At 38.1% G+C, this 25,111-nt stretch overlaps 1 protein-coding gene across 1 annotated transcript in view; it reads right to left on the bottom strand.

Moving 5' to 3' along the window:
• The window catches only part of LOC122814860 (phospholipid-transporting ATPase ID-like), a 2,026,011-nt gene that overhangs the window by 838,605 nt on the left and 1,162,295 nt on the right, over positions 1-25,111 (bottom strand). The gene's annotated exons all lie outside the window — the stretch shown is intronic.

Below are 25,111 nucleotides of genomic sequence, written 5' to 3'. Positions count from 1 at the left end.
TATCTCATTGTACAGAATGATGACTTTTCTTTTGTAAACAAAGTCTACCTAAAGTGTGGTAATAATTTTCAAACCAGATTAGCCTTCATTCATGACATAGATGGATAGAGCCGTAACTACTGCCCAGGTGACCTGAGTTTGACTAGTGACTCATGTATAACAAGGCAAGCAGGAAAGTTTGGATGTGCCCATCCCTGAGATAGAAGAGTATATGCACAAAGGAGTGAATGCACAGTGGCTGGATTTCCTTGTTGTAGTTAAGGGGGAAACCACAATATTATATCTCCTGTACGTAGATGGAGCAGTTAGGCTCTAGTAGAAGTGAATGGAGGTACAGCATTGTTATCCACTGCATACCCCACCCACAGGCTCTCACTGGATGACTACAGGTAGTGTGGCTTAAGGAAAAACCCAAACCGCCCATAATGGCTACCTCTTTAATGGCCCATCCCAACAAACCCTCGCACTAATGATGAGAATGGAAACGACTGATGAAAAGTATGAGCTCTACATGCAGTTAGTGCCATAACAAAATGCACAATGCAAAATCGCTTGTCCATTAGTTGCAATAAACTTTCCTTGGATTCTCTATTGCTGGCATCATCTTGCCTCTGAGAAGAGGGCACTAACTGCTTTTAGGACTCATACCTACCACAGAATAATTTGTTTAGGCAAACTATTCAATCTCTTGTTTGCTAACTGGTTTATACTTGTTATATTTCACTCACTCAGTCTAATGCATATTTAAACTTCAGGTCAGTGTGCTTACATTTTCCATACATATTAACATACTAAATGGGTATTTTCCATAGTATGATATTATAGATATACAGGTTAATAGGTAATGCATTCAGTGTGCAGACCATTACAAGTCTAGCCAGGAATCCATATAAAAGCTCCTTCCATTAACAAAGAGGGCAATACAAGATAGATTGAGAATTGCAGGCTGCCCATCCAGTTATTTAGGTTTACCTTGAAGGTGTTAGAAGTGTTACTCTGCCTGACATATAGTGGAAGTCTGTTGCAGAAGTAGGGGAAATGTTAGGATATCAATCTATCACATCAGTGTCATTGCGTCTTATTTATCTGTTCATGATGAGTTGGTTCCTTTAAGTAGGTATGTCAGGAACTATTTGTTCTGTGAAGGTATAAGAGTTCAGAGGTCAGATTTGTTTGTGTCTCAAAAGGCTAGTTACAGGTCCACACAGAGTAGTCTATAAAACTAGTCACAGATCCCCGCAGAGAAGTCTATAATGCTAGTCACAGAACTCCAAAGAGAAGTCTGTAAGGCTAGTCACAGATCCCCACAGAGAAGTCTATAAGACTAGTCACAGATTCCAACACAGACATCTGTAATGCTAGTCACAGATCCCCGCAGAGAAGTCTGTAAGAAACTGAGTGCAATAAGTCAGCTGCCAGTCTGTCCAGATGACGAACATTTTTGAGGCCAGTCTCACAAGTTAAGTTACTTGTTTAGACAAATACTTGTCAAAAGGGGCATTATATTCAGTAATGGCTCTGATGAGATATGAGTATAATGGGGAATTAAGACTTCTTTGGGTCTACAGGACATGCCTTTGGAAATCAGATGAGCCAAACAGAAAGCTATCTGAACTAGTGCATAGACCTGATCTTCAAATACTAAGGAATTGTCAAAAAAATGCTTTGATCCCTTATGATTATGTCTGATTGGAGGGGTGTGTCACCCACATGTTATTGCAAAATGTTTTGTTTACCAAAATTAGCCATAATACATTTTTTTATATTTAATATGAGACTATCATCCTTGTATCAGTTGCTAACATGGACTTACCTATGTGTGAGATGAGTCAGTGAAAGATTGAATAACAACATCCAAATAGCAGTCATCTGCAAACTCAGATAACTATATGCAGAAGTATTGGCCTGAAGGTCTGAGAAGTACATGACAATCTTTCCAAATAACCTCAACAACAACATAAAACTAAAAATGTAACCCAAACAAAACTTCTGGGTGTCCTAATTGACAACAATATCCTTCTATAGAACCAAACACTACCTTACAGACAATGCAAGACAGACACTAGCATTTATTTACCTTCTTCCATTCCTGCTATATGCCTTACCTATTTATACAAACCTAAATACTGCACTTACAGTTAAGCTCTCTGCAAGTTACATTAAAATAACCAAATCTGAGGCCAGCCTTACATATAGGACTCATCACTACAGAGCCATGAAATAACTAAACTGACTTGAGCTACACAACTATATAACATACTTAGAACATACTAATGCACGCAACTTTATACATGCATCATAAAAATGTCCAGCTCTAAAACATACCCTGCAGCACTACTCTCCAGGTAGAGACCTTCTCTCAACCACTAAGCTCTTAATAATCACAACAAAGTCTAATAACTCAGCAGGAGTCTCACTATATTCTCATTATATATCTAAACTCTGGAAAACTATCTCAACATACCTAAATAGATCATGAAACTTTCCACCTTCATGTTCTTACTAAATCAACACCTAAACCACACATGGTTGTGCACATGCTCCTTACCTAGACCTTTGTCAGCTTATAGGTTCATAGGTTCATAGGTAGGTACTAGGCTATTGGCCCTTTTGCCTATATAAGCCTAGCCAAAAAGGTACCCTGGCTTTCGCCACCCAAGAAAATTATTTTCCTGTGCCCCTGTCGAGCAGAGTCACAGAAGTGATCCCCGGGGTGAATTTCCTATCTCCCATCCAATCATCAAGATTTTTCTTGAAGAGTGCTAATGAGGAGCTTTGTTTGGTATAGATTGGTAGTTTGTTTCAGAGTATGGGAAGTCTCTGGGACAGGAATCTATCCCTCCAGCATATACTGTTTATTGTGGTGACAAGGTTTACATCCCTAGAGCATGTAGCTTGGAGGGACTGGGATTTCTTTAAGTGGAACATGTCCAACAGCTCTGTGTTTGAGATAGCTTTGTATGTTAGGCAGAGATCGCCTCTGAGTAGGCGATATGCGACGGAGTAAAGCTGGAGTTTTTTGAGACAGTCTGCGTAGGGCATCAGTTTGAGGCCAGTAATCCTCTTTGTGAGGTATTTCTGTGGCCTTTCTAGTTGTTGCAGCTGTCTTGTGAGGTACAAACCAAAAGGGGCATTGTACTCTATAATGGGTCTAATGAGTGACGAGTAGAGGGGAACAATGACCTCTTTTTTCCTGAATGAGAATCCTTTTGTGATGAGGTGTGCCACGTAGAAGGATTTCCTGACTACTGTGGTGATGTGATTATGAAAGGAGAGATTACTCTCCACCTGTGTCCCAAGGTCTCTTTTCACAATTTCGGTTTTAAGTAGATTACCACCTATGTGGTAGTTCCTGGGTACAGAGTTTTTACCAAAAGGGATGACAATGCACTTTTTGGCATTGAGCTTGAGGCCATGGCTTTGACACCAGGCATCTGTCTTAGTGAGGCCCTTTTATAAGATGTCCACATCGTTAGGAGTTTTGATTATGGCTCCTAGTTTGCAGTTATCTGCAAACTTCATTAGCCAAAAACCTTCTGTGTTAGCCTGTACTTCTGAGAAGTAGATACCAAATAGGAGAGGAGCCAGGACTGAACTCTGTGGTACTCCACTTGTCATTGGTCTGAAGTCGGATTTGGAGTTTGCTACTTTCACAGTGTGGGTTCTGTCAGTAAGCCAGTTGGCAACCTATCTTGTGACATAGGAATTTATACCTAGTTTAGTGAGTTTATCTATAATTCCAGAGTGTGGGATGGTGTTGAAAGCCTTGGTGATATCTAGATAGGCTGTGTGAACCACCTTACCCTCATCTATGGCTTTGTTGACTGCTTCAAAGAAGTCTATTAGGTTTAGGAGACATGAGCTGCCTTTTAAAAACCTGAACTGGGTGGGGTCCAGAGTTTGGAGATTACCAGTGTCATTGTTTATAAGTTCCATAATGATACATTCCATAGCCTTGCAGACCAGGCTTGTCAGGCTAATGGGGCGGTAGTTCCCGGGGTCCGTGGTGGCTCCCCCTTTATGGAGTAGGATAACCATCACTGTGCGACCTTCAGTGGGCACAAAGCCTGAGTTGAGGCTATGATTGAACATGGTACTTTATAACCCTTATCCTCTTCTTTACAATATGCCTTTCTACAACTCCTCCTTCTCAATTGCCTTATCTTAATCCTATCTTTACATTTCAATTTCTTTCTGACCTTCCCACTTTATCCATCTCCTTCAAATACTCTCCACGCCTCTCTTATATCCAGATTTTATGTCAGCATGTGCCTTACTATCCTTGACTAATCAGCTATACAGTGGTTCCCTCCATCTTTAAGATTTAGTGACTATTGTCTTCATACTCCCTACCTCAATTTAATTTATTCCTAACATTTGTACTGCAACTGTCCTTATCCATATCTTATAAGACATATCGAAAGTCTGCTTGTCATATATATATATATTGCTTATGAATTGTTTACATATTAAATGTTTTATACCTGGAATTAAATATCATGTATAATGTCACCACAGAAGAAAGACCTGTTTTATCTTTTCACAATGTCACTATATAACAACTTGTTTGTATTTAGATGTCTTAAGAACTATATATCTAATGTACCTTTGTAAAACATTTAGTTTTGCCATCAGTATCCTAAAGGTATCTTCTGGAGCTATTCATCTTGGGCCTCCCCTGAAAATGGGCTGTGCCCAATCAGTCTTTCCTAGTTAAGGCAAACAAACAAACAAATAAATAAATAACAACTAGGAGAAGGCCCAGGTAAGTTTTCTGGTTTGAGAAGAGGCACCTATGATTCTGACCACATGGGTTCTGTCAGGCAATCAGTTGCTTATCCACCACATAACATAAAGATTTATATTCAGATTTATAAAACTGCCAATAATGCTTGTACGGGGAATAGAGTCAAAGGCCTTGTTCAGGTTCAGATATGTGGAATACACTGTGTAACCAATATTAACTGCTTCAGTGAATTTTTCAAATAACTTAATGAGGTAACAGGATTAAAAAATAATGAAATTCAGTAGGCAGGACTTTTATTTGCCAAAGCTAAATTACGGGAGCCCAGGGTTAAGAGATTTTCGATATCCACATTGCTGAGGTCTGAGATAAAAAGTTTCATATCTTTAAAGATGAGGCTGTTGAGGCTAATGGATTTATAGTTACTTGGGTCTGTGGTTGAGCCACCCTTGTGCAATGGAATTGTAATGGCTGTTTACCAGACTCCAGGAATGTAACTATTGGGGAAGCTTAGATTAAAGAGGTTAAATGGGCATTATTTGCTACTGATAATCAAGCAACCTGGGATGTTATCCAGGCCCATGATGATGCATATGGAGAGTTGCAATAAGTGGCCTTATTTGTCAGGACATGGTCAAGGGTATTGGGCCCTAGCAGGATGATTAAGTATTTGTTCAAGGGAGTTAGAATTTATAATTTCAAAGAAACATGGGCCGTGATGACCATTAGTAATGTTGTCAGCCCGCTTATGATGGGTAGTTGAAGTCCTTCAGTAGAAAGGGTTTGGAGTTAATGCAGACTTCAGTTAAGGTGTTAAGATAGCTATCATGCTTGGCAAGGACATACAGGGTGTTCTATAGATAGCGGAGAAGTTGTAATTAATCTTGTGTAGGGTGGTTTGGACATCTTGGATCAAATTTGGCGTTCCAAAGAATCTGTCATGAGGTGATAAAATCCTTGACAAATGTTGATGCTGATGATATTACAGACATTAAACTAATGAATGGGGGGAGTGATTTCATTGATTTAAACCCACACCTCTATGACTACACAAATATTAATGCGCTCATGCTACAGGGCATTCTCACGTTCATACAGTTTTTGTTAGATTCCTGACATTGAGTAGAGCTACATTAATTCCCTCCAAATTAGAATGTACTATGTTGGAATGACCAGTAAATGGACTGTCTAAAACACACACACTAAGATAAGCAAAGGATTTAGCCAGAATATGGAAGCAATGGTAATACAGGTGCAGACCATCCCTGGAAAGCAGGAAGGCTTGTCAGCCATCTCTTCCCAAGCTGGCACACACTGGCACCCCTTAGAATGACACCAGCTAAATAGCCAAGCATTAAAGCCAATTATCATGTCTTTAAATCTTGGCATATTTCTGGGTAACAGCAAAACACCACTCAGGACCATTTTTTTGCCACTTTGAACACATTCAGAGCAAGCTCAATTGTATCCCAGTGCATGTCCTTCTGGTTAGAGTCCTCAAGGTCATTTCTCCCACATGGACACTTCCAGGCCATAATCATATTTATTTATTATTTTATTTAACATTTGTTTAGCAGGATGGTTTGACTGGACAGCTAGTGTCCATTTTTACAGTGGATATTTTCTATCAGAGCTTTGTTACTGGATCAAAACTGCCTGTTTGAATTGTAGACATTTAGGAGGCCTGTCAGGGCAAGGTTTTTGTTCAGGATAATATAAGATCTGGTGTGCCAGGTTAAGTTGGTAGTATTGTAGTATGTTTGGGAATTATAACCAGTGGAGTGTAGGTAGGGATTGGCAGTGATGGGAGCATGATCTGGCATTATTTGTGAACCTGGTGATTTTGTTATAGTATGTGGGGAGCTTATTAAGGTCAGTTTTATTTAGGTTTGTTAATACTGGGCATGCATACAGTAGTGTTGATAGCAGATGGGTTCTGGCCATGGCGACTTTAGCTTTGGAAGTTAGGTACCATTTGCAGTGATAGAGGGCCCCTAGTTTCTTATGGACTTTGGAGACAGTAAGGGATATATATTTGTTGCATTTTAGTTGTTGGTCAATGGTAAATCCTAGTAACTTGGCTTTTAGGACTAGGGTTATGAGGGTCTTGTTGGGTGAAGATATGGAGAAGGTAGTATCATGGGTTTTTGTAGGGTGGAACAATATAAGTTGTGTTTTCTTCAGGGTTTGTATTAATTGGGATTTGTTTAGTCAGTTTTCTATTTCAGTGAAGAATTGTTGGGTTTTGTGTTGGAGAAGCTGATTGTTGATATGGAGCAAATCATAGTTGTATCATCAGCATATTGGACTATTTTGGTGTTTGTAGTTGTGAAGTTGATTTGTCAAGATGTTAAACAGGAGGGGGCCAAGGTTGGAGCATTTGGGTACACCAACCATGACTGGGAGTGGGAGGGATAGGGAGTTAAGCCATTTAACAGATTGTTGGCAGTTATCTAGATAGCTTTTAAACCAGATCAGGGTGAAGCTGTCATGGTTGAGGTCTGAGAGGCAGGTTAGGATTTTATTGTGGGAAACTGTATCAAAAGCTTTGGATAAGTCTAGAAAAGTGGCAGAGACAAGATTACCTTGGTTCCTGTATGTGTTTATGATGTTGGCAAAGTTAATTAGGGCTGTGGTAGTGCTGCAGAATGGGCGGAAGCCATGTTGTGAGTTGGATAGAAGGTTGTTGGAGAGAAGGTGGGTGAGGAGTTGATGGTGAATGCATCTTTTTAGGATTTTGGATAGGGGTGAGAGGATAGTGATGGGTCAATAGCTAGAAAGATCGGTGGAGGGACCGCCCTTGTGGAGAGGAATAATGAAAGAGGATTTCCACAAGGTTGGGACAGCACACTCAGTAATAGATCTATTTATTACCAGTGTGATGAGGTAGGCTATGGCCATAGATGCTAGTTGGAGGTATTCAGCAGGAAGATTGTCGGCAGTGAGGGTGGTTGGTTTAAGATTTGCTAAGAGTTTTTGGATGGTTGATATTGGTATTGGTTTGAGTGATAAGGGGGTAGTGTTAGTCTGGGGTTCAGTAGGTTGGGAGAGGTTGCTGAGGTTTGTATTGTTTATGAGTTTACATATAGAGGAAGTAAAGTAGTCATTGAAAGTGGAGGCTATGTGTATGTTTGAAATATCTATATTAGGTGAGGATGTGGTTGGTTTACCGGGCTGAAGGATGTTGTTTACTGTGGGGCAGAATTTATGAGGGTTGTTAATATGTTTTCTTTATAGGGAAGTGTAGTGTTTTAGCTTGTCAGTCTTAACGTGTTTCTTTGCTTTATTTCTAAGTTCAAGGAAGGCTTGACTAGTTGTGAGTGTTTTATGTTGACACCAGATTTTCGAAGCCTAATCCCTCTCTTTTAGTAAAGCCCTCATGGTGCTTTGTAGCCATGGGGCAGGGTTGCTGTGTATTCTAATTGTTTTGATTGGGGCTAGTTGGTTGAGGATGTCTAGGAATGTGGAGTTGAAGTATTCTACTGCGTTGTCAAGTGGGAGGGTGTTGATGGGAGACCACATGCAGGATTCTAAGGCTTCTAGGTAGTGGTCTGTGGGGAAGTTTTTGCGGACACGGGTTTGAGGTAGGGTGGAGGAGTTAACTGATTTAAGTTTATGCCTGTGGATGAAAGTGGGATTGTGTTTACTTAGAGAGTTAGGCAAGTGTTCCACACTGATGGGCAGTGTTGGACTGATTTGTGAGGATCCAGTCTAGTATGGATTCCCTTTTTGTGGACTTGTCAATGTGTGTGGGTGAATTAATGAGTTGGGTAAAATGATATAGGTTTATGTGCTTGGTGGGTGTTGGATAGTGGACAGAGGTCCGTGTTGATATTAACATCACCTAAGACTATGGTTTCTTGGGGGCTGGAGTGGGAGGCCCAGTGGAGTATTGACTCTAGTGTTTTCAGGTTGTCCCCTGGGGGTATATGCATCTCAAATATGTTTAGGTGCTTGTGCTGGTTTAAGAGAAGTTTGATTTTGGCATTTTTGGAGTTAGGGAGTTCTTTCTGGAGTAGCTGGAGTTTTAGGTTGGTTTTGTAAATTAGGGCAATACCTCCACCTTTTTTGTGAAGTCTGTCTATTCTTTGAATGTTACATCTGGGAGGAGTTATAGAGTTGCCCTTGTTGTGTGGCTTAAGTTACGTCTTTGTTATGAGTATTATGTCAGGGTTATATAGGGCGATGGCTGAGTACAGCTCTTCTATTTTGTTCATAATACTGTGTATGTTTAAATTGAGTATTAGTAGGTCAGTGGGTTTATACTTAAGTGGTAGTTGGGAGTTCAGTCTGTTGTTAATAATTGTTGTTGGGCCAGGGTTGGGGTTAATATTCCTCCTAGTAAATAGTTGGGCTGCTATATTGGTAATTATTTTGAGGCTTGTATAGGCCCTAGGGCTGATAGCCTAGTACCAACCTATGAACCTATGCTAGACAGGGGTCCAGGGAAGTAAATAGTGTGGGAAGAAATAGCCAGGGAATTGTTATGGCTAGGCTTGTATAGGTCCTAGAGCTGATAGCCTAGTACCAACCTATGAACCTAGGTATAACATCATTAGGCTGTGGAATCTGAGGCACGGCTGTTTTTGGATTGTGGGGTATAGTGGACTGGGGAGGTGATTTGAAAGATGATTTGGCTGTAACTGGATGGGGATGTGACTGAGGGTTTGAAGGTGTTAGAAGTGGTAAGGGGTAGGGTGGGGGATTTAGGGTCATTATGTGTGATGGGTGAGTGGAGATATGAGGTAATAATGGAGGCTGTTGACAGGAATATGAGTAGAGAAAATAGTAATGGAGAATTGTATGAGTGGGAGTGAGGTGTACAGGACATAGTAGCAGGGGTATAGGTTGAAACTTGGTGGTGTGTGCCTTTGAGAAGGGATTGGGTGGACTGGGATTGAGAGTAGTGTTAAATTATGAGGGGGTAGGTAAGGTGTAGAGAGTGCAATTGGATTGGAGAAGGGAGTTAGTTGGTTTGTGTTTATGATTGTGGGTGGAGTTAATCTTAGAGTCTGGCTGAATTGTGTGCGTGACTGGGAAAGTTACTGGGTGTGGTTGAGGGGTCAGGTGATATGGGGTTGAGATAAATCTACAAGTAGTGGGGGGTGGGTGGGAATTCAGCCAGGGTAGGGGACCGGAGGGAGGCTGAGCATTAGCGAGGGCGAACGGAGCGGGGATGCACCAGCAGTGTAGGTAAGTGGCCACAAAAAAATCAGTGTGTTGGGCAAGAGGCTGTGTGAGGAATTAGGAGAACATTAGAGGTGCATGCAGTGACTGTTGGTGGAGCCTGCCTGCAAAGTCAGGTTTAAGTGGGAGGAAGTTCTGTTAGGTATTGTCAGAGGGAGGGGGGGAGGAATCAGGGAAAGACCATGCCAGGGAGTGAAGGACTGAGGAGGTTTCCAGAGTGATTGTAGTAGTATGCCTGGTGAGGGGGGGTGGGGTCTGGGGCTTGCAAAAATAGGAGGTTTAGGCTACTGAGTTAGAAAAATAAAACAAATAGGGAGTTTATGCTACTGAGTTAAAAAGTAGTGCACCATGGGCAAGTAAAGAATACTTTTCACTGCCAACCCAGTTAGTGTGCTTACAAGTACAAAATAGATATTAACCTTGAAAGGTGTTGTTTGATTGGGAGCTTGGGTTGCTTCCCTTTTTTGAGATCCTTTTCACTAGCTGTTTTTTTTTTTTTGTTTTAGCATCTCTCAAAATGCTATTTTCCTAATGCTTGCATTACCTGTATGATGCTGTAAGCTTTATTTAGTAATGTGCAGTTTGTCGGTGACAAGAGTATACTTTTTATAGCACTGAAAGAGAATTTATCATCCAAATCAGTTACTTCTTCATAAAAACCGATGTTGGATTTAAAAAGTGAAAAAAAAAATCAGGATTTATCTCATTAGCCTTATCAGTTTCTTATGACATATGTGGTAATATGGTTAGACTTATGGGAAAAGGCTCAGTTTTCTATCCCCTTTAAAAAAGCTCTTTTATACACAGTTTATAAACAACTTTAATGCTTATTTAATGCCTGCCAAAATGTTGTTTTTAAACAGTCTTTATCCATACTTGTTTAACATTCAGTGATTTAAATGTAGACATTTTGGCTACATGTGACAATGTCTCCAGTGGAGAAACTGTGGTCTTGTATTCATGAGAAGCTTTATAATTTCAACAATATAGCACACCATTTGTCTAGCAGCAGTACATCTTACATTTTGGGTTGAACTTTACAAGTGAAAGCAATGCATTACCTTTTATATCACTATCTTCTTTAATAAGATTCTATGTAACAACTCAAAGGATTAAATTGCAAGAGGTTCCTCAAGAAGGTTTTCTTCCTATGTAACCTAGTACTTAAGTTCATACATACGTAAAAAAGACAAGAAGAAAAAACTGTTGCAAAACACAGAAACACCAAGCAGGAACAGAAGGATGAACCACTCCACAGTAAATAAATGCACCTATTCAGGCCAAATTCAATAAAACCAATACTGGAGTTTAATGAAGAGAATAAAACAAATGATAAGCGCTTTCATCCTGACCACTTCAAAACTTCATCAGATAATAAATTTAATCACACACTCCATTTATATAATACAAAAAAACTGGGTAAAAAAAAGTCATTAACAATTAATAAATTGTTTAAACTGACACACCCCCTTAAAGGAAAAGACATGTAAAAGACTGTATTGTAAATGTGACATAGAAAATATGTAATAGATGAAATAAATAGATGGTAAAAAAAAAAACTCATTGTAGTATAAAAAATAGATAAAATGGAGTTTAAAATACATAAATAATGAATAAATAATTATTTAAAACAGTATTATCTTTCTAGAGGTTTTAATTTTAAGAGAGCTGCTTATTTTTAAACTTCATTTTATCTATGTTTTTATACTATGAGAGTTTTTTACCATCTATTTATTTCTATTACAGATTTTATATGTCACATTTACAATACAGTTTTTTACATGTTTTTTCCTTTAAGTGGGTGTGTCAGTTTAAATAATTTATTAATTGTTAATGACTTTTTTACCCAGTTTTTTGTACTATACAACTAGATTGTGTGATTAAATTTATTATCTGATGAAGTGGTCAGGATGAAAATGATTATCATTTGTTTTATTCTCTTCAATAAACTCAAGTATTGGTTTTATTGAATTTAGCCTGAATAGGTGCATTTATTTACTGTGGAGTGGTTCATCCTTCTACTCCTGCTTGGTGTTTTTGTGTTTTTCATACAAGCTGTCCTAAGTTCCAGACAAAAGAATCACTGACTTGAAAGCATTATGGATATTTTTTCAAAATAGCATGGGTCTATTCTAACTTGGACACTAATTGTTATGTTGCATTCAATTACTGGATTTGAAAGAAATGTTGCTTTTTGTTTAAATAATCAGGAAATTGTTCAGCTTTGTTCTTTTACACTTAAAGATTCCTTTGTATATTTGCAATATATGATTGACCAGCTGCTTGATTTTTTTATATACATTGAACATTTTAATAAAAGGAAATTTGTCAGTTTTAATTTCAGTCTGAATTCAGCATGGAATTGAATTGTTCTTAGGGCGGAGGGAGATTATCAAAGTTTTGGGGGAATGAAAAAAAATGATATGGCTTGTAATACATGGTTTTGTGCAAGTTGTTTAAAGAGAAGATAGAATACATTTAAGGTGATAGTCTGAAAATCTGGGGATTTGGTGGGCAACTATAATGGAGAAGGACTCCCATCCAGTTATCCAGGAAAGAGTTACTCTGCGTGATGTGGAAAAGGAGTCTATTCCATAGATGGTGGGTGTCTCTGGGACACAAATCTGTCCAGCCAACAAGTCTTGTTGATGTCACAGACCAGGTTGAGGCCGCACGTGTGGGTTACTCGAGTGGAACTTGACTTGCGGATATGCAGCAGTCCTATCAAGGTGGAGTCCATGAACATCTTGTATGCCAGACAGAGGTCACCTCTGAGGAGTCTGTATGAAACTGAGTAGAGGGATAGGGCTTTTAGCCTATATGTGTATGGCAGATGTTTGAGGCCCTCGATTCTCCAGGTGAGGAACCTCTGTGGTTTCTCCAGCTGCTGCATGTGCTTTACGAGGTACATGCCGAAAGTGGCATTGTACTTGATAATGGGCCTTATAAGGGAAGAATACAGTGATGTTATGACCTTCTTATCCCTGGATGAGATACCCTTACTTATGAGGTGGGCCATGTAGAAGGCTTTCTGTGCAACGGAAGCAACATGGTGGTCAAAATCAGGTTGCTATCAACCTGGGTGCCTAAATCCCTCATGACTGATTGAGTGCTTAGGACATTGTTATCAATGTGATAATTTGTGGGGATATCACTCTCCCCAAAGGGGATTTTGATGTATTTTTTGGTATTCAGCTTGAGGTCATGTTTCTGGCATCAGTCATTTGTCTGAGTAAGACCATCTTGGAGGATGTCCACATCACTAGGGGAACTGATGACAGCAGCCAGCTTGCATTCATCTGCAAGCTTGGTTAGCCATAGCCCACTAGTTTTGGCTTGTACCTCAGATAAGTATATCCCAAATAACAGAGGCCCCAAGACCAAACCCTGGGGTACGCTGCTTGTTACAGGTCTACTGCTTGACGTGGCTTCCCCTATTTTGACTATGTGGATTCTATCAGTGAGCCAGTTTGCTACCCATCTGGTAAGATATGGATTGATGCCTAGTTGAGAGAGTTTATCTATTATGCCTGAGTGGGGAATAGTGTCAAAGTCTTTGTCCATGTCAAGGTAGGTGGTGTGTACCGTCTTCCCCTCATCCATGGCTTTGGTGACTGTCTCAAAGAAGTCGACCAAATTTAGCAGACATGACCTCCCCTTGACAAAGCCAAACTGTGCGGGATCAAGTGTTTGGAGGTTGCCAATGTCCTTGTTGATGAGGTCCATGATAATCTGTTCCATGGCCTTGCAGATCAGGCTAGTCAGGCTGATGGGTCTATAATTTCCTGGATTGGTGAACACTCCACCTTTGTGTAAAGGGATGACAGTGGCTGTCCCCTACTCAGCTGGGATGAAGCCAGTACTCAGGCTTTGGTTGAATAGGGTGCCTAGTGGTGCTGCAAGTTCCTCCCTGAGTTCATGTAGGATGCAGCCTGGGATGTTATCGTGTCCCATGGAGGTGGTATTTTTTGCCTTTGAGAGCAGTGATGACCTGTTCCATAGATATAAGGGGGCAGGTACTGGGGATGTCCTGATTTACTGATGGGGGCAGAGGGGTAAAGTTTTCACTGAATCTGTCAGCCAGCAAGTTTGCTATATCTATGGCATTTGTATATGTGGTGTCCTTGACCACCAGTTCTGAACAGATCTGGGTGCTTCCTTTGAGGTTGTGGACATATGTGAAGAAGGTCTTATGATTGTCTCTAGTAGATGTGGCTAATTTGGACTCAAAGTTTGTTTTGGAGGATTTCACTAGTGCTCTTATTTGTTCATTCAGGCTAAGGAGACATTGCTTCCAGTTGGGCAACTGCTCCTTCTTGGTCTTGGATAGCAATTTTTTCCTTTTGTTATAGAGTTTATTTATTGCAGATGTCCACCAGACAGGTTTACTCTTCCTTGCAGAGGATGATTTAGTCCTGTCGGGTATGCCTGATTCCATGCATCTATATAAATGCTCGTATAGTGCTTTGGTGTAGTTTTTGATATTGGTGCCAGTTCCTACAGAGGGGCGAGGGGGCTGTGAAGCTGTTTATACCATCCGTCAGGGGGCTGTAATCAGCTTTGGAGAAGTTTTTATGTCTGATCCTAGCTAGAGGGGGGTTGAGGGAGATGGTGATTTCAAAAGTGACTGCATTGTGGTCGGATCTTACCAGGGAGGATGATACTATAGGGATGCTGCAGTGGTTACTCATGTTGGTTAATACCAAGTCCAAGATATTATCACCCCTTGTGGGGGTATCAACTAGCTGTTCCAAGGCATTTGCATTGACAAAATCAATGAATCTCTGGACATTTGTGCTCTGGCATGAGTAGTTCTTCCAGTCTATGCTTGGGAAGTTAAAGTCACACAGGATCAGGGTAAAGGGTTGACTCCTGATAGATTTGAACAGGTCCAAGTAGGTGGATTGGGCATCTTGAGTCATATTTGGGGGCCGGTAGCTAGCTATGATTTGAATAGGGGTCTTGTCAATGGCTAACTGCACCTGCAGTGTCTCCTGTGTGTTATATTGTTTGACGAGCCTGGAGGTGTGTATGTCTTTAATGTATATTGAAATTCCACCTCCTTTGGCTTTACTCCCCACAGTTTGGGGTCTGAATGTATGATAGGATGAGTAACCAGGTAAGACTTTATATCTGGTTACACCAGTCAATAGGGGCCTAACTAAAGGAGGAGTGAAAGTCATTCCCAAACCTCCACACTTAATCTAAATACCCTTACAAAAACATTTAAAAACACTTCTAAAAATAGCATTAATTGTTATAAGATGGCAGCTTCTTCAGTAATTTTATTTTGACCAAGGTGGTATCTCAAGCAGTGTGAGTAGCAGCTGAAAGCTACTCATAAAGAATCATTAGCTATTTGTCGAAAATATTAATATCTGTAAATGGCATACATAGACGTTGATAAAGCAGCTGACTGCTGATGTGGAACCTAGTGAGGCTTTAGATACTCATGTATATAACTTTTTTTTTCAGATGTGATGAACTTAACACACAAGGCCTCATCAATTTTATGTAGCTACATGCATGTACAGAAAGTATACAAGAGCTATGAAATCTGAAATAAAATCAGAAAAAAAAAACAGAAGCAGCGAATGAGAGCATTTGGGAGTCTATACATTCAACTGTATATTAGACTTAACAGATATTCTTCATAAAATTACAAATGTGCAATAGCAGCCCAAACCCTTAAGGACTGCACAGCTCCATATGAGCATTGGAAATGTCTGTCTCATGATTAGCAGGACATGCATTCAGCTCAACAAGATTTATAATGAATGTTTATAATGAAGAAGCAAATGTGACCTTTTGTCTGCTGTTAAAATATGAAGCAGGCCAACTAAAAATGACAGAAGCAGCACAGCGAGAAGTATGGGTCTGGTCTTTGCTCATGCTGGAATCAACAACCTTTGGTGCTTTACTGTACATGAATTTATATGTAAAGACTACAAGAAAATTTGAGCCAAACTAGAGTTTCCACTGTGTGATTCCTTAAACCTGTTGTATTAGCGGTGCATGGGATATATGCAAATGAGCCCTAATGGACATCAATTGTCTCAGCTATATTTCTGAATGCCCATGACTTTTTTTCTTTTTAAGTCTGTGTGACCTTTTTACTTATTGTTTTTAGTTTGCTAGCTGGGCTATTTTGCAGACACCCTAATGGTTATGGATGTCAGCTGGGTATGACAACCTTGTGTTTGTAAAACTTCATCAGTTAGTCTACTCATGCTATTCTGATGATGCTGTGATAAGGCTGAAACATGCATGCTTATAGCTAGTGTGGTTTGGCTTTACTGATATGGAGTTGTGTATAACAGCCTTTAAAAAGGAAAAAAAAAAAAAAAAAGTTGTAGGTATTCAGAACTGCCATTTAGCTGAAACACCTGATGTTCTTAAGGGGTCATTTGCATTTATACTGTCTTAATTCTTTACACTGAAGGGTGTAGGTGACTTCTTCATGTTATTTGTGGCTGTTGCACCTTTTTGAACTACGGAAGTCCTTTTATCAAATATAGTGTTTGCCACTCTTATTCTGGAATGTAATAGCTGAATGATTGTAAATTCATTAAGTCTCATTCAAATGACATAGTTGACAACATCTTTAAGCGAACCTGACTTTGGTAATTTTCCTTACTGTCAGGCAGGTGTTAAGCCACTAGATATAACTTAGAGGGTGTGTGGATCCCACATACAGGAGGACAGGGAGCTTGTCATCCTGTAAAAAGAGTTCAGTGTTTTGTTTGCTGAAAATGGTTTTCAACTATTTTGTGGGAATGTGACTTGTTGAAATTTTCATCTGCAAGTCAACATAAATTCCCTTGTTTTTTTTCTGTTTTAGACTGATTCCAAATTTCTTCCACACTGAGACAGCTGGAAACAAAATTATGAGCGTGGCACTCTGCTTTGGTAGAAGTGTAAATGGTAATGAAGGCAATCTTGAAATATTTCTAACCCTGGATGACATTATTATGTATTATTAAAAAAAATAAAGTTCAAGCACATTTTTACTGGTTCAGGAATTAAAGGCTACAGTGTATATCAGTGCTACAGACCATGAAGAAAGGGTGGAGGAGTCTCTATTTATAAAAGATTATCTCAAATCCAGACTGCAACTTGCATCACTAAAAATAAAATTTCTCATTATTGCAACTGATGTTTATTGACTGATTCTGTTCTGAAATGCCATACCCCTGACTACCGTATGTCTTGACAATACATTTCAACAGGACCGACTATTGAAAACAACCACATTGGGGACGTTTTTTGATATTCTAAAAGTTACTACTTAACCTTTTTCAAGCAGCCCAACTAGTGATACCAAATTATCATTCCACACATAAGTTCATGAGAACCTCCCTAGGAAAAGCGTACAATGGATGATGTTTTCCACTGTCACTTCAAAGCATTTGGAATTACTATCACTAGATCAAAGCAATGTCAGTGAAGTAATAGCATATTTGCTTTTAGTGCAGAAGGGTATGGGTTCTATTCCCACATTAGGCAAATGGATTGCTGACACTGCAGTGCCGCATAAAAAGGTACTGCATTCCTAAGTATATTGTTATTCAGATGAGATTTTAAACCAAGACCCCATCTGCCTGATCCGGTGGTAACTCAGGTGGATGTAAAGATTCTATTGCACTGATTGAGAAGAGTAAGGGCAAGTCCTTGCTGCCTTGGCTATGGTAGTATGAATACCATCTCAGATTTCCCCTTAAAAGAGGCTACTAGCATAGTGGCACAATCCTGGTCAGCAAATGATAAATAAAAATAAAATAAAAACAGCAAATACTGACCATCATCATCATCATAATAATATAACACCATCGGACAACATAAGAGTTTAGGCATGGAATCATAGCTAAACAATGAAGTATTTGACTTGGTCATAGTGTTTTATAACTCTACATAAAGAGTAGCTAACAGATTTTTTTTTTCACCAGATGATTTTTTTCTCTCTAGCCAGTGAATCAGTTGCTTACGGGTTTCTCACCTAGAATGATTTCTATAACATCTTTAAACATATCACTTTTATGAAGTGAACTTCATGCATTAATGAACTTTGTAGAACTACTCTCACTTGGTGGCATTCTTTATTTCATTTGTCTTGTACTCAGAGTAATATACTTACAGCAAGCAGCTTTCCCCTGTGTTGTATTTTCCATTATTATTAGTTGTAACGGTGTTGTTATGGAATAGTGGGGATGATGGAATTTTTCCCACTGCAGTGCGATCTTGGAGTTGCTACATAATTAGCAGGGAGTGTGGAAGTGCAGGGGGTGCTTGCCCTCCTGCAAAAGCAATTTTTTGTCTTTGTTTCGATAGGCTCCTGTTCAACAAATTTGCCATTTGATCAAAGACAGTTTTGATGCATTAATGGACATCTATATCTATCCATCTATCTATCCATCTATCTATCTATCTATCTATCTATCTATCTATCTATCTATCTATCAATCTATATAATATATATATTTATGGATAACATTCAGAACATAGACGCTAGAAGGAATTTATCAGCATGTAGACAGCTTAAAATGTAGACAGTTCAGTCAGTGATAATTGGGTTGGTATTAGGTCTAGGAATGTGTTTGTGTGAGTGTTAGTGAGTTAGTGATAGAGTAGAAGTTATTTAAGAGGATAACGTTAGTGTTGTGGATGTTTGCTGGTGTGTCTGATCCTGTTTTTTTGTCGGGGTAATGTAACAGAAAGTTTTTTTTTTTTAAAGATAAGATACAATGTTAGGGACAGGGAAAGGGTAGTGTTAGGGTTAGCATGCATTAGTAAGGTAGTGCATGGGGTGAAGCGTGCTAACTCTAACCCTGCAACTTATATAAGAAACTCCTTACTGTAACCTTACCACTATTCAGACAAGCCACATTCTATGGTATTGGTATGGTTTAGGATTTTTTGTTTGTTTTATTTTAGTGTATTTCTAATGTAAAATTATCAAAGAAATGGAGTATCTTCCTGTTTCTACTATCAACTTAATGTGGGTTTAGGTGGTACAATGATTTCTTAATACTTAAAAAAATAAATTTAAGCACAAATTTGAACAGACAATATAAATCCATCAAAAGCAAATTTAACACATTTGTAACTCACAAATATAAGTTATATCTTGAAAACGTGCTGCTCAGACTTACACTTTCAGGAATCAACACAGTCATTTTTATTCTACACATTAATAAAGGATTTTCTAAACATTAACACACATAACTAATATTGACTATAATAAAATAACACCGCAGATGAAATAAGCAAACCTTTTGCAGAATATTTTGCTCAGTCATATTCTAGGTCCTCTTCTTATAACCAGGCACATTCTGGCACTCGTATGAAGATTCATCCTGGGCCTCTGCTGAAAAAGGGCTATCAGCTAAACAGGACAAACCCGGTCAACAAATGTAAAATGAATAATGTAAAATAATACATGCGGAATCTACCTGAAATGAAGTATGCAGTCATTCACAACTTAATGCCCCCCCCGCCTCCATTTGAAATCCAGCAAGTCTCCAATTTCTCACTGTAGGGGAAAGCTCCTAGACCAGATGGCTCAACTATTATTCTATAGAAATTATTCTAAAGTAACCTGCTTCCACTGCTTCAAATATTTTTTAGAGTATGTTTTTATCAGGGGATACCTTTAAATAAAGAAATATTTAGAATTATAGTACTACCCAAACCTATAAAAACTGAAAGGACTTAACCCAGTACAGACTGCTTTCATTAATTAAACTATATGGATAATATTTTTTTCATTAATCAAACTATATGGATAAATACTATATCCCAGGTTCTAAAAATGTCTCACTGATACTTACCAAGCAGTCTTAGTAAAGTCAGGGAGAGTCACAGCTACCTAGAAACATTTTATTTCTATTATGTAGTCCAGTAAAATCTTACAACATCCCTCAACAAACAGCAATATTAGGTGACTTTACAAATTCCCTTGCTAGTTGGAAATACTTGTAGGGAATATCTTACTTAAATGATTGCAGCAATAGAGTATCTATATGCATCCCCATATGGCTTCAGTTTTAATGAATGCAAATGTTATCCCACCATTCCAAATTACTAAATGTCACCAGACAAGAATGTTCTTATTCTTCGTGTTATACCTGATAGCTACAGACCCGCTCACCCAATGGATATAGATCTTGACTGGCATCTCTTTCATAGATTCATAGATTGTTGGTAGGATATTGCCGGCGGCGGGGGGGTTTCTAAGCCTAGCCAAGTTTTCCTGAGAAAATAATGACATCCTGTATCCAAATAAGACATTGAGGGCCAGGCATTTATCAGATACTTCTGTCCTTAAGGGACATGGGTGCCATGCCCGGTGTAAATTTCCTGTTCCCTATCCACTGGTTTAGGTTGCACTTAAATTGGGTAATAGATAAACTCAGCTTCACATGGATGGGAAGCTTGTTCCATAGGAGTGACAGTCTAGTCTGGGACACATATCTGTCTCTTAGCATGTTCTGTTTAAGTCACAGACAACATTCAGGTCTCTAGATCTTGTATTTCTGGTACTGTTTGACTTAAGACTATGCAGGAGATTCATAATTGTGGAGCTTCCATATGCCTTGTAAGCCAGACATAGATCACCCATCAGCAATCTATAAGAGACTGAGTAGAGGGAAATAGCTTTAAAAACACATCTGGTTTTATTTAGTATAAAATGATGCACTTATGAATATGGCCTTTGTACGTTTAGGTAGTAGGTCTAAATATACCCATAAAGACTTTAAAAGTAAAATATCATAAACATTCAGAAGCCATGTAGTTGAAACACTGATATGTCCTTAAGGGGTCATTTGCATATATCCCATGGGTCTTCACTACATGAGATTTAAGGCATTACACAGTAAAGATTCTGCTTTGGCTGCATATTTCTTGCAGTTTTTACTGAATGGTTTGTTTGTGTGACCTTTTACCCTTTTTTTGGATGTTAGTCGGGATATTTTGCAGTCACCCTAATGTTTATAGACATATAGCTTCATTTTAAACTCTGTGTTCTAAAGTATAGCTAAACAATCCACTTATGCTGTAGTGACAAGATGAATAACAGGCTGAAACATGGCATTTCTATCATTAATAGCCTTGGCTTTATTGGGTTGAATGTACCTATAAAGACTTAAAAATTAAAAGTCATAAACTTTCAGAAGCCACGTGGTTAACACTAATATGTCCTTAAGGGATCAAATAGGAAAACTTTAACTTGGCTTGGTCTTTCTTGCAGTTTTTAAACTTTTGGATTCAAGCTTTATCCTCTTTTGATAAACTGGCACATAAAGTATCCAATTATACTGGAGCATGGGCCACGTGGTTAACACTAATATGTCCTTACGGGATCAAATAGGAAAACTTTAACTTGGCTTGGTCTTTCTTGCAGTTTTTACACTTTTGGATACAAGCTTTGTCCTCTCTTGATAAACTGGCACATAAAGTATCCAATTATACTGGAGCATGGCTCTTGGTTCACCATTTATTACGCATATGGCAAGCACAATAAGAATTGCCGGCAGGATTTTTACTAAAAAAACTCAAACAGAACATTTCAAAACTTGATGGATTTATAGTTGAACATCTGCTGAAAGATGTACTTCAAAAATTAACAAGTTTGAAACTCTTTTAATTGCTTTTTCCTGTCAAGAAAACTAAAAAGAGCTAATTGTCTCAGAATGCAGCACTCTAAGCCCAGTATACAGGACAATGCTATGAAAAAAAGACATACAGGGTACACTAAGCAACATCAGTAAGTTATCTGTAAGGATAGATAAATTAGAAAGCAAAATGCACAATTTTAAAGAGGAATGTAAAAAACAAGTTGAAGTGCCGAGTGAATGGCTTAAACAACAATCATCACAAATCTCAAGTATACAAGAGGCAATGTCTGATTTTGATGGAAGATACTTGAAAATGAGAACACTGAATTTCTTCTGAAACAAAACAACTTATTCTGGGATAAAATAGAAGACTTAAAGAACAGGTCTAGAAGGAATAACATCAGGATTTATGGGACTCCTGAAAAAGAAGAAAGAGATGGTATGATTCAATTCCTTAAACCCTGTCTGCCTAAAACTTTGAACCTGCCTGAAGCTTTTTTATTTGGCATTGAAAGGGCACATAGCTCACTGTCTAACATCATTAAAAAAAGAAAAAACTCACTACGGTCAGTGATTGCAGGATTTTTCTCAAGTCAAAATAAGGATTTAGTCTTAAAAGCTGCCTGGACTAATTATCCACTTAAAATTGAAGGAAACACTACAGATTTGGCAATGACTATTCTACATTAGTGATGTCTAAGAGAAAAACATGTGTGCTACTTATTAAAAGCTTAAAGAACAACAAAATCAAAACACAATTCTTGTTTCCAGCAAAAATAAGGATTCACCTTCCAGAAGGAAAGACGATTTTTCACAGCTTGGAAAATGCAATGGACATTATGGAGAAAAATAAAAACCTCGACAAAACAGAAGAAATGGACTGGAATCTATCAACTTCTTTTACGAAAAGTGTAGCAAGACATGGTTGGTTAATAAAAGACAAAAACAGTAAGAAATTGCAGGACAACTGAAAATCAATGTATTTCATGGTTATGAATTCTTATTAATTTAAGTAAGTGCTTGAATACTTATGAACAGGTGCTGCATGTTACTTTTTACAAGGTAAATCACTTATTTCTTTCCCTACTTCAAATGGTTACTAATTCCCTTTCTAAAATGTTAGAGTTTGATTCTTTTAGCTATATATGAAATTAAAGCCACTTATTTTCACTTAGAGTTTAAAAGGTTAAACTGTTCATCTTATTAAAAGTTAATCACTGTTATGATGAAACTTATGTTAGGTGGCACACTTTGTGATTTGGCAAAGTTGAGTAATGTACTATTAAATATAATACAAGATGCAATGAATAACACTAAAGAAAATGTTAACTTACATTCTGGGTTCTTAAAAAGGTTCAGTAGTGTTCTACTGATAGTTTACATGTCTACTTGACATGCAATAGTACTCAGTAAAGACATGCTATATTTTAAACAAAGTATAAAAATATAGATTTTTACATGCATAAAAGTAACTATTGGAATGATATCAAATAATTAGAGTAACACTCACACTTTTACAAGTTATTCCTGTATCACACATGACTGGCATTCATTTAATGCAAGTTTATATGCTATGTCTCCTTTTAAAAAAAACAACAGTCTGCTTTTTATTAAACATCTCATACAGACAGAGCTTGCCGAATCATTAAATGTTATGCCTTTGAGTGCAATGGCTTTTTAGTGGTTAGCATACTTTGTGATGTTTTTTGTTGTTTTTTTTGTTGGTTTGGAGGAGTATGAGGGATTGATGTGTGGTGTGGAGGTGGCTTGGATTCACTTGCGAGCATTTTTGTGTGAAATGCAACTGATGACTGTTCATTTTCAAGTCCTTATCATGAATGCCAGCTTGAAACAACTTAGAGCCATGAGCACTTTTGTGATGCTACGGGTGTTCTAAAATTCTAGAATTGTCCAGGTTACTTCTTCCTGTTTAAAAGTAAATAATCATAACATTTTTAATCATATTCTAAGATGTCAAAGAATACAAGTTAGATAATGCGCAAAAGACATTGAATTGCATTGAAAACTACTGCCAGGTATTACATAGTTCTGAATGCTTGATACTGGCAGTATACTTGACATGCAATAGCACCCAGGAAAGTTATTCTATTTTATAAAAGTATAATAATATAGCAATAACCCATGCCTGGGTGTGGGTAATGCTGGATTTACCCACGGTTGGTGTGGTTTGGTCATGAGGGCGAAGTCCGAGTGGCCAAACAATGACAACCATGAGTAAATCCAGCATTTCCCACACCTAGAAGTGGGATATTGCTATTATACAATGAAATTATTTAAGAAAAAAAATAATTACTTTTCTTAAATAATGGCATTGTATAATGCCTCCTTGCTGCGGTTCCCCAGCTGTCTGGTATTCTGCGGCACTTCTGATGTACTGCGCATGCGTATGCTTACACAGTATATCAGAGCTGTGGGTGGAAGCAATGCAGAAAGCAAGATCTCCGTTGCTTTTTACAAACTGTCTCACTATATTAAAGGAGTTTAACATAGCGAGACAGCTTTAAAAAAAGCAATGGAGAATCTCCGTTGCTTTTTTTAAAGCTGCCTCGCTATGTTAAACCCATTTAACATAGCGAGACAGTTTTGAAAAAAAAAAGCAACGGAGAAAGCAAGATCTCCGTTGCTTTTTACAAAGTGTCTCGCGCTATGTTAAAGGAGTTTAACATAGTGAGACAGCTTTAAAAAAAGCAACGGAGAAACTCCATTTCTTTTTTTAAAGCTGCCTCGCTATGTTAAACCCATTTAACATAGTGAGACACCTTTAAAAAAAGCAACGAAGATAGGAAGATCTCCGTTACTTTTTTTAAAGCTGTCTCGCTATGTTAAATGAGTTTAACATAGCGAGACAGTGTGTAAAAAGCAACGGAGATCTTGCATTCTCCATTGCTGTATAAAAAGAGTTATACTAATGGAAAAAGTCCGGGCGACCGGACCTTTTTCCATTACTATAACTCTGATTTACAATGTGCATGCTGACCAATCAGTATGCACGTTTTGGAATATTAATGGGGGGTCATTGTATAATATAGTTTCTTACGTACATAAAAGTTATTATTGGAATGTTGTCAAATAATTAAAGTAACATTCACACTTTTATAAGTTAAACCTGGATATCACATAACTAACATTCTTTTAATGCAAGTTTATATGCTATATCTATCGCCTTTAAAAATGACATCTCGTACAAACAGCGCTTACTGAATCATTAAATATTATTTCTTTAAATGCAATAGCTTTTTAGTAGTTAGCATACTTTGAAATGTTTTTTGTTGTTTTTTTTTTTTTAGTGGTTTGGAAGGGTTTGGAGAATTGATGTATGAAGTAGTGGTGGCTTGGATTCACTTATTGTAAAATAATGTTTTCCTCAATTAAATAAGGGACTAGTGATTTTCTTTTTCTGGAAGCTAAAAATGAGAGGGAAGGGGCACTTTGTCATGCTGTTTTGTAGTTTTAACTTTTCTCATATCAGTTCCTCTGGATCTATCAGCAGTATTATTCTAACCCATGTTGACACTCTGAACTTTTAAATGTAATTTTATTGTGG

Source organism: Protopterus annectens, chromosome 1.part1 (assembly GCF_019279795.1).
Source record: "Protopterus annectens isolate FY-2018-M chromosome 1.part1, PAN1.0, whole genome shotgun sequence".
NCBI classification, from domain to species: domain Eukaryota; kingdom Metazoa; phylum Chordata; order Ceratodontiformes; family Protopteridae; genus Protopterus; species Protopterus annectens.
The sequence above is the reverse complement of the archived record's forward strand: the minus strand, read 5'-3'. Positions and strand labels throughout refer to the sequence as shown.